This window comes from Centruroides sculpturatus, unplaced genomic scaffold (assembly GCF_000671375.1).
Source record: "Centruroides sculpturatus isolate CEXI.00-Female unplaced genomic scaffold, Cexi_2.0 scaffold1364, whole genome shotgun sequence".
NCBI lineage: Eukaryota > Metazoa > Arthropoda > Arachnida > Scorpiones > Buthidae > Centruroides > Centruroides sculpturatus.
The window spans coordinates 17,498-31,725 of NW_019385575.1; the positions used below are offsets into that span (position 1 = coordinate 17,498).

Consider the following 14,228-nt stretch of genomic DNA (forward strand, 5'->3'; position numbering starts at 1 on the left):
TAGTTTTAAGTCCATTAAATATCACATTTTAAAAAGATGTTATGTAACAATTTAATCCGAAGATTATCATCATCAATTTGTTATTACGTTTAATCTTTTAATATTGCTTTTAACGGNTTGTCCTAGTAAGCAGAAATATATTGCGGTCATTAGGCATTGACATTATTTTAATTATTAAAAAACCATCATCGAAATTAGTACTTTAACTCCTCTTCATTCTCTATTTAATTCCTCCTCGTACTAGATCTTTATCAAGTTCTTTATGTTACTGACTTGAATTTATTTGTAACAAATTAAGAAATAAAACGGTCTCAGAAGGATAAACTTTGTTAATAACTTTTAAGATTTATTCTATTATATTTTAATCATTTTAACGGATGCAAAATTAGGAAATTAACACGACACACTTTAAAAAGGAAGTTACTTTACTAAAGATTCTGATTTATACGCTAATTGACTGATGACATTGTTAAAAAAAAACAATAAAATAAACTGTATAAAAATTGTTAATAAACTAGTATCAAAACAGTATAAAATCACGCCCATCTTGTATTAGAGACGGGGTGGCCCATAAGTCAGTTAACGCTTCGAGTGTGTATGTTCGCGTACAGTTGTGAATGTGAATTATAAAATGAGTATAGAACAATGTATTAATTTGGTTAATTGCAATTTAGTCTTGGTTAAATGAATTATAGGCACCCTACATATTTTTGATGTTTTTGATATATTTAATACCGAAATATACTCGAAATAAAATAATTTATGACTAAAAATTATATAATTTGTCAATTAAAATAAAAAAAAATTTCTGTTAAAAAAAAACTCATTTAATTCTCACCACGAATATCAAATCTTTCACTTAATTATGCTTCTCCTGCTGATAAAATTTGTTTTTCTTTTTATTTAAAAAATGTGTTTTAATTAAAATAAATAACAAAGAATCGCTATTAATTATAATCAGACGTTGTTTTTTTAATTATAATTCCACGTGGAATTTTAAAAATTTTGCGTTTTTTTTTTAAAAAGTTATTTCGACAATTATTTGAGCATTAACGTTGTCGGGGTCACGGTTAAGGGTCGAAGTTCAAGGTCATTTGTTCAACTTTCTCACTCTTTTCTGATAATAATAATTAATTTCTTTCAATCGATATCTGTGACGATTATCTGGATAAGCCAATAATAATAAATTTTTTCTGCTCTGTTCCAATGGTTAATTACGTAAATGAGCGGAAGATTTGGAGGGAACCAAGATGTTATCTTTAAATTTAAGTATGTTGGCCCTTTGCGCCTTCATTTTAAACATTCATCTACAAATGTAGATATAAAAAAACAGTTAGGTGTGAAGATAATTTGTTAAAGATGCATGAATCCTTAATGCCTTTTTTTTTGAAGATTTTTTAGAAAATCAAGAAATTAAAATAATATATAATTGTTTCAAATTTAAATAAATATTACAAGAATTATTACGAAGACTGAATATCATTTGTCTAATATTCAAAGTCTTCGTAAGGCTCTTGTAATTAAAATATATGCTGAACAGTTGTGAGTAGTGTGAAGTGTTTAAAATAAATCGAGGTGTAGTGCAGTATATACTGCTTCAGTCACAGGAAGAGAACGTGAAGACTTTTTAGAATAATCGAGTACTAGTATAATAGTGCAGTATGTGTTGTTTCAAAGGACAATTCAAGAACTGTTTGAAGAATTTTTTGAATGGATCTAATACATTGCAAATTGCTCTTACTGGAACAATTGTATGAAGAATTTTTAGAATGGATCAAGTATTATAGTGGAGTACAGCCTATATAGTCTCAATTGAAAGGAGATATGATTTTTTAGAATGGATTCGGTGGTAATGCAGTATATATTGTTATAATTGCAAGAACCGTAAGATTTTTTGGAATGGATCGAATAGTAGTGTAAATATATCGTTTGAAATGCAAGAGCCGTATGGGTAAACCATCTTTTTTTATGGATTTTTTTCGTAAATATCGTAAACTTGTGTGGAATTTTAAGTAAAATTAAATGACATATATCAGATAAAATTCAGCTATTTTTAAATCTTTATATAAATTATTATTCCAATAAAATTAATATTTTATTGTCCTAGTAAGCAGAAATATATTGCGGTCATTAAAGATATTGCATTTTTAAACTAATTTTCATTGTTTATAATTAATGTTTAAAATACTTTAAGCCATTAAAGTTTGTAAAAGTGATAAATCTATTTCCTTCTTCTATATGTAATAATAGAAATTCCTATAATTATTTTATATAATTTCTGAAAATTTAGAGATATTTTTTGTAGTTAGCAAAGGATTTCAGTCTTTTTTGAAAGACCAACAAGAAGAGATTGCTTTGAAACAAAATTTATAAAGAAAAATATTATTTTATCTTGTATAAATTTATAAATTTAACTAATAATATTTTGATGCAAAATTTAATCTGTAAAAATATAACATAAATTCGTAAAGAAATTCATATTCAAACTTCAATTTTATTAAAGAGTATCTTAATTATAATTTTATTTCCATAAGTAAATTTGGCACAACAGTAATAAAATAATAATTCTTGTAATGTTTTATTTAAATTTGAAACAATTCGTTTATTATTATTTAAAAAACTGCCTTAAGATTTTTTAGAAGATTGTGGAAACCTGAAGTACTGTACACATTGTTTCAGTTGCAGGAAAGTTATCAAGACTTCTAAAAATTTTTAGATTTATAAAATAAATTTTATATATTTTATAGTATTACTGAATATATATTTTGAATTTATTTAATTTAAAATATATGTTCTTTACCTTAAATTAGTAGTGTCTTGCCCCTGTACATCATACTTTTCTGCTAGAAATAGAGTCGTGCCTGTTCTCCTTTCAGAGGAAATTTTTGAATTGAAATGACGTGACTTTCGGCTTGTATCGGAAGTTTATATATAGTTAATCGGGGTCTACTACCTCTAAGCTTTCCATATCTGGTCTCGACTTTAATCTATCTAACTCCGTTCTCGAGATTAAAGAAGGTCAGACACATATACGAACAGACGGACGACAGTGAGAATTTAAGTCTACAGTCTTTTCAAATTGCAGAGCAATCAGTTTCTTTGAAAGAGGAATGTAGATGAATCCAAGACAATTATTTTTCAGGGGCACAAGGATGTTTTTGATATATTATATAACGTTTACAGGTCTACAATTTTCAGGGACAAAAGTACAGTCTGTCCCTTTTTCAGCCAGTAATTTTTTTACTGGCTCAATTTTCTATAGAAAATTACTGGCTCAAAAAATTTTGTAAAATATATCTTTGCCCTTTTTTAATTTCAAGAATTTTAGATGTTCAGAGAATGGCTCCAATGTGACATTGTGAATTTCTCTCAAATAAAAAAAAAAAGATAATGGGATTCTTTAGAATTAAACTTCGTATTTTAATTCGATAAGGGTAATTTACATAAAAAGGAAGTTTTTGATGAATGTATGAAGGTTTTATATAATTTAATATTTGTATTGCAAATCGTAATTACACTATTTTAGTTATTTTTGCATAAATGAAAGCACTAAAATAGAAATTTGAGAGCAAAATTCGAATATATTAATTGATGAAACAGATATTTAGTTCTAAGTTCATTGTACTAATGATTACAATGTAGACTAAAAGAAAGCAACGAATAGAAAGGAAATAGGAATAGGAAATAAGATAGGAAAGAGAGGTGAAGATACAAGAAAAAGATACATTTTTTGAATACATCATTCCGAGTATTCTCCAGGCCTGAAAGTCATAAGCCAGAGATCATAACCCAAAAGTCATACCTTAAAATTAAAATCTACCAAGTTATACCAGACATAGGACCCTAATATACCGCCAATTATATAACGTATAATTGTCATACTATCGAATTACACGCTGTTGTTCATCTATCATAAACTCTATATGTATGCTGTAAGCTACTGTGAACATACAATATATTATCAAGTTTAGTTTTAACTTAATTTCTTTCATGTTTCTCTTACAGTTTGTGATTATTGATTAAAGTTAATGTTAAAGAACTTTAAATAATAATTACTGTAAAGTAATAGAAATAACTAATTTCAAGAGAGTTTCCACTATTTTCTATTCGTGTTTTTTTAACCTAATTTCTGCCTTTATTTACATAATAAAATTCTTATTAAATGGCACAAGTAATGAAAAAACTGCGAATAATCACTATTACTTCGATAAGAGTTTGATTAAATTATTCAAATTTTTAAGCTGATTATTGAAGACTTTATCATATTTAATTATAGAAGCTGACATTAATGATTAATTTTAATCCAGAGCATTTAATAATTAAGGCCCGTAGTAACAGTACATTATTTTATTTATCATAATTTAAATAATGTAACCAATATTTAATTGATTAAATTCTGTTTCTCTTTCAAAACTTAATAAAAACATACTTTATGCCTTCTTTATACCACGTTTATGTTTCGTTTCTACCTCATTTAAGCCCTGTTTCTGCTTTGTTTACACATTGAAATAGTGGTTAAATATTCTAAGCGGCTCTAACTTCTAAAAAATGTCCGTAATTATATATTAATATATGAATTGAATCATTATTAAATACACTTTCCTAAAAATTTTTTGTTTATATTAAGCTTAAAACTGTAAAAACTTAATTAAATGTGATCGGATATAAATATGTTTTCCATTGAAAAATTATGTAGATAAATTTATTTTCAATTTAGCTACATAATTATTTTTAAAAATTCATATTATTTTTAATATTTTGATCTAATTTTATAATAATTTTAATTATAGAAAAACATCTCAATTATTTTAAACTGAACACTTTCTCCTTAAAAGTTTTTGATTAAAACTTTGTTTTAATGCTACTTTAATTAAGATTTTAATAGTGTTTTTGAAGTATGATATAAAACAATTTTTAAAAAATACACGGCTTTTTAGAATTTCGTCTTTAAAACATCCAAAACTCTAAAAAACTCGAGTAATTTTTAAAAATATTTAAAGGTTAAAACACTGTCAAAAATTTTTTAAAAACTTAGTGTTATAATAAAAAAATCACTCGTTTTTTCACTTATTATAAGTAATTTTCCAACTACAAAAAATAAAATCTACTTATAAACCTTTTTAGAACCAAAATTGATATTTTTTTTCATAATTATTTTCATTTCGAATGAGAGAATTTTGCGTAAAATCGTAATTTGTCACGGCATAAAAACTTTAATTATTAATAATTCACGGTAAATTATGAGTTAATTAATTTCTAAAAAATAAAAGAAATCTTCAATCTTGTATAAGCTGATATATCTTCTAAGTCTATTCTCATATCATTTTTTTTAATCGATTAAAACTAGCAATAAATTCTGGCCTAATGAAAAATAATGTAAATTAATTGATAAACAAAAGATAAAAATCTCTAATTTATATATTAATTTACTAATGTACAGTAAAGAAAATTTTTATCGCGCGTTTGAAATGGTGTAAGTTTTGTTTTCTAATTTTGACTTTTCTGATCGAATGAGAAAAATGTGGATTAACTACTGATAAAATCGTGGATAATCTATTGATAAAGCTATAGATAATCTGATGATAAAAGTGATAATTCAGAGGTGTATTCAGGGATGGACAGAGGAATCACGTGCATCCTTTTAACCTAAAGTGTGTATGTATACATATATATATATTATTTTACTTACAAAGCTTTTTCCCGTGCTTTTCTAATGTATGCTAATTTGGTAATAAAAGTATAGATAATTTGGCGGTAAATATGTGGATAATCTTATGGTAGCTAAGTGAACATTCTAGTAATAAAGATGTAGATGTAGATGATGTAGAGATGTGAATGATCTGGTAGTAGAGATGAAGAATGTTTGATGGTGAAGAAATGGATAATTTAATGGTAGCGACATGGATAATCTGTTGGTAGAGAAGTGGATATCTGCTTATTAGTTAAAAGTTGCTTGATAATTCTAGAAATACATACTTTAAAATAGATAATGTAGTCGCAATTAAAGTACGAATCATATTTGTTGTGGATCTCGTGAATGATCAAAGCATGGGCATTGACTTGAAGGAAGAAACGAGAGAAAAATAATAGTCAGAATAATGAACATGAAATTATATTTGAAAAAAGAACATAAAATTTTTTTAAATGATTTCAAATATCTTCGAACTGAAAATAAGAAATGCGATGTTAAACGGAAAAGGAACTCATCATAAATCGGATGCGGAGTGATTCGGAGCGACGCGACAGATGCACCGGCACGCGATGCCGGTGCATCTGTCGCGTCGCTCCGAATCACTCCGCATCACTCCGCGTCGCTCCGGCCACATACAAATGTATTAATAACTTTCTACATGTTTATTGGGCATACTTAAAATTTAATAAGATCTACCGTAAGAATATGATACATTTTATAATATCAAATTCGTTTACGACTAATAAATAACTTTTAATGAATGTTTAGTTCTGCCAAGGCTCCCATATTTGTAAAATTTATCTTAAAATCTTTAAATAATGTCAAAAATTAGTTCAAATTTTGATATCAATTTATTTTTCTACGAGTTTTGAACTAAGTTTTTCCAAAAACTCACTTCAACACTTTGTCTAAAAATTAAATTTCCGTTTTTGATAATAAAAACTNAGTTTGTAACTAATATAATTTGTAAATTAAAAAAAGACTTAAAAAATTAATATTAAAATCAGAAAAATTAACAAAAACATAAAAAAATGTTTAAATTAATGTTTTTAACTTGGTTTTCGTTCAGCACTATTTTTTATAATAAAAAAATGTATAACAACAAAGTTGGCAATTGAAATACTGTAATGTGTTAAGTAAAGCGCGCAATAAAGTTTATTAATAAGTTAAAAATTATGATGTATACTTAAAATATCTTAAAAATTAAAATTATCGTTTATTAATTACCATTAATTAAAGTTTGTAATAACGAATTTTTATTTATTTCTTCACAAAATATTCAAAGTGTAATCTTTAGTATTTCCATTCAATGAAATGTGTTTAAGTTCAACGTCGAAACTGAACCCATGCCTTTCAATTGAAAATATATCTTATATTGAAAGATATATTTTCAATTTTTCAATATATTTTTTTGAAAACTCAAACACTTGTTTCTGTTCTGTTTTTTTTTTTTCATTCGGGATTATATATTATGATCCATATTTGTTTACAGGAAAAAAGTACTGTACTACTCAATTTTTATGCAAATTGTTCAGAATACAGGCTTTACAGAACTATGAAACTTATATAGGCTAGGTCTACATATTTGTATGATTTAAATGATTTTAGAAGTGCTTTCGGTTGTCTGTCTGCCATGTTATATCTCAAAACTAATCGTTTTGGTGAATAGAAATAATTTTGTTTCATAGTTAACGAAAAATGTACTCTAAAATTTATTTTTATATTATTTTTAAAAAAATAATACATCAGAAAATTTTATCAATCATTTTTAATTGATATCAAATTTCAATTGAAAATAAAAACAAAATAATACACTGATGTAGAAATTAGATTTAATTGTAAATTTATAACTGTACTCACTTCAATCATATTTATTATAATTTAAGATGATCATAACTATAATTAAAAATAATACAGAGTACTCCAAAACTTACTTGAACATTGTAAAGACTAAATCGCAATTAATCAACTAAAAATAGAATTAATTTGAATGTAATTTTTTCTCGTTTTTCCTCCAATTTTTTTAAGAAAAATACGCTGTTCTATATTTAATTTATAATTCACATTCATGAACTTACCTATTCACGCAAATATAAAACGTAGTTAACTAACTATTGGACTAATTTGTGTTACAGAATAAAAAGAAAGAACAATTTTTATTTGAATAAGAAGCCAATTTACCTAGTATAAAAATAATAAGGAAACTAATAAAACTACAGAATCTTTATTCAAATTCTAAATATTTTAATATGTTTAATTACATTATTAATTCAGTTATTATAAATAACTGAATTAAAAATTAGAAGTAAAATTTTTAGAAAATTTAAGTCTATTTCCTCTTCAAATTGTGAAAATAAGCACTTAAAATCTTTATAGATGATATCACACGGATGATGTAACAAGAAAATATCCAATGACATATTAAAGTGTATACTTTCCTGTCTTATTATTTATTTATTTACCTCAAGACTTACTTTTCATAGCTTATTCCCCGAAAAAATATACAATGATAATTTACAATAAAGAATTGTAAAGAAATTCGTATAAAGTTCAGCAAAGTCGGACTCCCAATTCGTTTTACCACCATAACTTTAATAATATTAAAACTAAAATTTTCGTTTAACACAAAAACATTCTTTTATTAGATGTTTAAGAACTTCCTTCGTTAGAAGAGATTTAAAAATTTTTGTAAACAGTATCTTTGAATTTAGAAACCGTGTCAAAAATAACAGTTTGTAAAAAGTGCTCCAAATTTGGACCCAGTGCCGTAACTAGCTATTCCCTGTGCCCTGTGCAAGAATTTGCATTTTAGTCTCTTAATTAATTAGGTTTGGGAAAATAATAAAACAAAAGCATGCATTTTGGGCCCCTTTCAAGTGGGCTCTGTGCGGGTGCACCTGTTGCACCTGCCTAGTTACGGCACTATTCGGACCCTCAAATATATATGGAATTTTAAGGAGGAAATTAAAAGAGAAAGAGAAAAAGAGAACAAATTTTTGCATAAAATGATTTATTTAAACATGCTATGTATTGAGGAATGAAAATGTTTGCAAAAGTTGCAAGTATATTCATCTTCCTGTACTTCTGAACATGGGCCCAATCAGTGAACTGTAAACATCTCACTTAAAGTTCACCCGGCAATCTGAAAACTACTTTTTGCCATAAAACATGCAGATAGCATCATTTTCAGTGTGATAACCTCATTAAAGTAGTTTATATTTTCGCTACTTTTTCCAGTTCATCATCTCTCTCGTAGATTCTAAGGCTCTAGCTGTAGATTCTGAGGCCATGGTAGTTTCTTCTTTTGTCTACTTCCATCATCTGTCACAACTTTCAATCTAAACATAAACAAGATCTAATTAGTCGAACTCAAAATGATGTTCAAAAGTGTAGAGATTCTACTTTTGGAAACGCGTGATAGTCCGATTAGGAAAAAAGAATGTTTTTGGAACAATGTGGCATCGTCAATTATTGTATGTCAGAAATGGTTAGCAAAATGAGTAATCCGTTAATTTCATTCTTCTACTGCATGTCAGTAATGAGAAACGAACTCTTATCTGTTCAGAAGTAAAGTGATAATGTTTCAATAATTTCGTGGATAGCAAGAATGAAAATCCACATACTTTTCATAGATGAGAAACTAGAACTGAGTAATAAAAATACCACGGGTTGATGACAAGACTGTGAAGTATTTATCCCAATTAACGCTACTCTGCAACACTTCTTTCGTGAAATAAGCTGGGAGCCTGTCTGACTTTGGCGCTTTTTCTCTAATTATGTTCTTAAATGTTTCATTATTTTACAGTAAAGGCAAGATTAGGAAAAAATACTTATTTTATATGGATTTATGGTGAATTTTACTGTTTATAATTGACACTACTGTTGTAAAAATGTCTACTTTATATGAATTCTTCTTCATTGTGGTATAAGACTCAGAAAATTATTTTGTAGCTGCTTTTAAACGATTAACTCTAGTCCATTGTTTAGCTAAAAAATGTGAAAAAATGTATATTTTTAGTTATTATCTGTCTTAATTTCTTTATAATACTTAGTATATACGAGAAAAATATTACTTTTGTATCAGAACTTATATTAATTTTACGCTTGTTGAAGGAGATTCAGACACGTTTGACTGATTTTAAGACGATACCTGCATATGACTCTGTTCTACCTTCCATAACTAAAAAATGTCTTATCTGTTGAAAATAATTTCAATATCAAAAAATTCCTCATACTCGTATAACAAAATGTACTAATTTTCAGAGTGGTACAATATCGCAAACAGAAGTTATTATGATATTTGTTTATCCTTAGCACTGCGTCCTTCTCATGGTCACGTCGCATAGTGGCTTAACGCATCTGTCTTGTAATGGACGATTTTCTACGATACAACCTTATTTCTTTCCTTAGAAAATTTCAAAAAATTGTTTTCAACATTTGAAATTGATTTTATCTTCATTTATAATCTACTAGAATTTATAATTATAATTAGGCCTATTCTATTTTTAAAATTATATAGATTTTACTTTTGTATTTGGAGATAATAGAGCTCATTTAGTACGTTATAAAATACTAACGTCGTTATCATCATCATCGTCGTCGTCAACATAAAATTTATTTAATATACTCTCTGATGTATAGATTCCAAGTCAATATTTTTTATATTAAGATTCATAATTGTTCAATTAAATTAGGGATTCAGCCTGAAGGCTTAATTTCGGTTTCGATTTTGCTAAAGGCTATTATTAAAGCATTCTAAATCAAATCTTCTAAAAAGGCGAAGAATAATTTTCTACAAATTTTATGAATTTTCCTATTTTTATTAAGTACAAATTTGAAGATTATTCGAATGTAATTAATTGTATTAATTTAAAATGGACATTAATTAAGAAACTGAACTCACGGTCAAATTCAACTTACAAGGTCCTATATATGTAATAATTGTGGACAAAAATTAAACTAAAACTTCAGCTTGTATATCAAAGATATTTTCTAAAATCTTTCTATCTGTGGATTTAATCTAAAGGCTGGTCCAAAAGTCAGTTAACCGTATTTGTTCAGCTTAATCCGGATGTTTTTGTAAATGTGAAACACAAACTAAATTTAGAGAAATGAGTTTTTCTCTTAAAAATTCATGTAATGTTTACTGCTTACAGGTTCGTAAATAATAGACTTGTTTGAATAAGTCAGTAATTTAGTTAAACTGGGAGGGATAGAACTGTCCGAAATACATATTTAATAAAGTAGAACATCCAAAAAGTTTTGGTGTTCAAGTGAAACATTCTCCAAAAGGTGTAATAAGTCCTCAGACTATTAATAGAAGCTTGGTAACCATTAAATCAGTAATTTAGTTTTTACAATGGTTAACTGATTATTGTGTTATCCTGTATATTTTTATCCAAATTTTGATTTATATTTTGGAATGAATCATATGATTTACACATTAATATATACACTAAATTTACATAACAACAATCATCATGATAACTATGCTCGTGAATAATAGTGTAACAACGGTTCATAGTTGCTAATTTTCAAAAACTTGCTCTGTGTACATGAAAACACTTAGAAATAAAATGGAAAATATATGTGCCTTATTTTTTTTTAAATTAAATAAAAGTTCTTTTAAATTTTATTTATTTTCCTTTAAAATCTATTATTCAAATAACTAGTATTTCCTCGAATAAGAAGGAAACCGATGTGCTCGATCTTGTATGTATATAACTCCGCCATCGTAGCTAAAAAATTCGAAATTCAAACATTACGTCATATGTATTGTGTGATTATAATTTCAAATTTTCTGAGAAATGTCGGAAACTTTAAGCAGTTTATAAGAGTTAAAACATCTCTTATAATTTTCTGATATATGTTCTATATAACCTATATACTATGTTCTACTTCGTAATGAATACGGAACTATTTTCCTTCGTGAACATCGGCTCCATTCTTATTCTGGGAAAGATTATAAAACATCTGTTTTTAATGCTTGAATATCATTATTAATCAGAAATGAACGTAAACTATATTTGTAGATTATATGTAGTGAAATTCATAGTTTATAGTGATTATATAAATTTTATTACATATAATATCGGATGGTTAACAAGTAGAAGTAGAACCAGGAGCAGATCTACATAGGGACTAATAGGGTTTAAGCCTTGGGTCCCTATTGTCAAGGGCCCACAAAAATTGAATTATTATCATAAATTTTTAATACTTTTTCATTAACAATGAGCACTTATTCTAGAGTAAAAAATAGTTAATAGGTTAGGTTAGGTTTGGTAAAAATGGGCCCCATTAGACTTCAATAAGCCCTAGGCCCCGAAAAACCTAGATCCGCCCCAGAGTAGAACTATGAAATTTTAATTATATTTGTGCTAATATAAAATGTTATTAGTAACGTAAACAAGGAGGAGCCCGGGATGCCCTACCTATGTATATAAGCTAAACAAATTTTAAAAAATTCAAGTAAGTACAGTACAAGAAAAAAAATCTAATATGACAAACAAACACATATATAAAATATCTCAGTTTACTCTTCATCCACAACGCTGCGTTTGTACGTTCTAATTCTGGCCCCTCTAATATCGGTCCTAATTACGCTAGTAGGCGTACAAACGGGAAACGAGTGCAAGAAAAATATGCAATATAAGTCCTTGCAATTAGAACGGTAAAGATGCGATTTACCTTATAACAAAGACAATAAGCAATATACAAGTTCTGTAAACAGATATATAGTTTTGCAGGCGTTTAAGCAAACCTGGAGCTTATTATTTTTCATGTTTTATAAAAGCAGTCATAATTTCAGTGATATTAGAGAATTTTTGTAACTAAAATGATACAAGAAGTTATTTTATCCTTATAGTTTGAGTTTAATTTACCAGATAAGATTGCTGCATGATGTGCCAATGGATTATAGAAATATTGATATCTATTGAGTAATCTAGAGCAAAAATATACGGTAGGTTAGCAAACATACCTCTTACTATATATTTTATTTATTTCATTAAACAGAGAAAAATGGTTAAATTTTTATGCTTTCGTCTTTCGGTTTAAATGTATATAACGAGCTATTTGTTTATGCTGTTTACGTTTTCGAACGTCTGTGTACTCTTGTGTAAAGGTCACATACCGAGCGTATGTGACCTTTAACCTAAGGATGGAAAGCTTGTAAACTGATTAAGCAATCGAATCGATTTTTTAGAATTCGGAAACTTTGATAAAAATAATTCAAAATTAAATCGAGAGTTTAAAAAAGGAATTCTATTAAAATCGATATCCTACCTTTTTAAAATATAATCCGTTGAAAAATCGTTAAAAAAAGATGTTTAGTTGCAGTAAAAATGTTAAAAACATTTTTCCGTTTGTTATGAATTGTATAAAAATTATATTATTTAAAATAATAGAAATAGACAATTAATGAGTTAATAATACAAAATATATATTTAAATTTTTTAAGCAAAAATAAAATTATATTTAGCGTAAATTTTACAGAAAAATGTCATTTAAAACTAATATAAGCTTAATATGTACATTAAAAACCGTAAAATTGTATGCCAATGCATGTAAATAACTACAGTATAGTCTTTCCCAGAATAAGAACGGAGCAGATGTTCATTAGTCATACGCGAAGGAAAATAGTTCTGTGTTCAATATGAAGTAGAACGTAATATATATTTATAAAAATTATAAGAAAACTAGAGTATAAGATATTTTGAAAGAGTTATAATAATCTATTAGAAATTTCCAATAGGTTTTCAAATTTGAGATTATAAAAACAAAACAAATAAACTTCACGTGATGTCATATGACGTAATGTCTGAATTTCGAATTCTTCAGCTACGACAGCGGATTGATACGTATTCAAGGTCGAGTACATCGGTTCCATTCTTATTCTGGATTTACTATATAAAATTTTTAAATCATCAGTTTATAAGCAAAAAATATAAATTATTATAAGTATATAAAATGCACAAAAACATATTGTGAGTATAAACTCTAAAATAAACAAGTAAAAATACGAATAATGTACCAAAAAGTAATTCGTTAGACAGAAAAAAAAACATGTCTAAACTATAAAAAATAAACTGAAAAAGGACTTAAATTATGAATTAGCGTTACAAAAAGTTGTTAAATGTAAGGGAAAAATATAAATTACTAATGTAAAAGACGATACAAATTATATGAATGATTCAACAAGACTATAAATTGCATGATGTAGTGTAAATTGCAAAGTACTGACATAAGAAGAATTTAAACTTCAAATTAAAATATAAAATTAAAAAAGAACTGTAAATTGTCCAATATAAAATGATAATTATGAAAGGTAAATACAGTATACAAAAAATATAAACTGTATACCAATGTTAGACTAATCACTGGAGGGCTGCAGGACTTTTTGGCCCAGATCTCATATTTACCTATTAGGCCTTGGCCAATATCATTATAAACTGCAAGGCAAAGAATGTAAATTATAAAAGTATAAATTGTACAAAAAATAGGAACAATAAGATTATAAATTACATAATGTATAAAT

General features: G+C 26.7%; 1 long non-coding RNA gene across 1 annotated transcript; it reads right to left on the reverse strand.

The window, feature by feature from the left end:
• Positions 1–8,531: 8,531 nt before the first annotated feature.
• On the reverse strand, positions 8,532–13,059 carry LOC111640260. Its single transcript, XR_002759245.1, has 5 exons — positions 12,977–13,059; positions 9,766–10,097; positions 9,316–9,679; positions 9,095–9,249; positions 8,532–9,030 (listed from the first exon to the last, which is right to left on the reverse strand). It is a non-coding gene; the product is annotated as an uncharacterized LOC111640260 (long non-coding RNA).
• Positions 13,060–14,228: the final 1,169 nt, after the last annotated feature.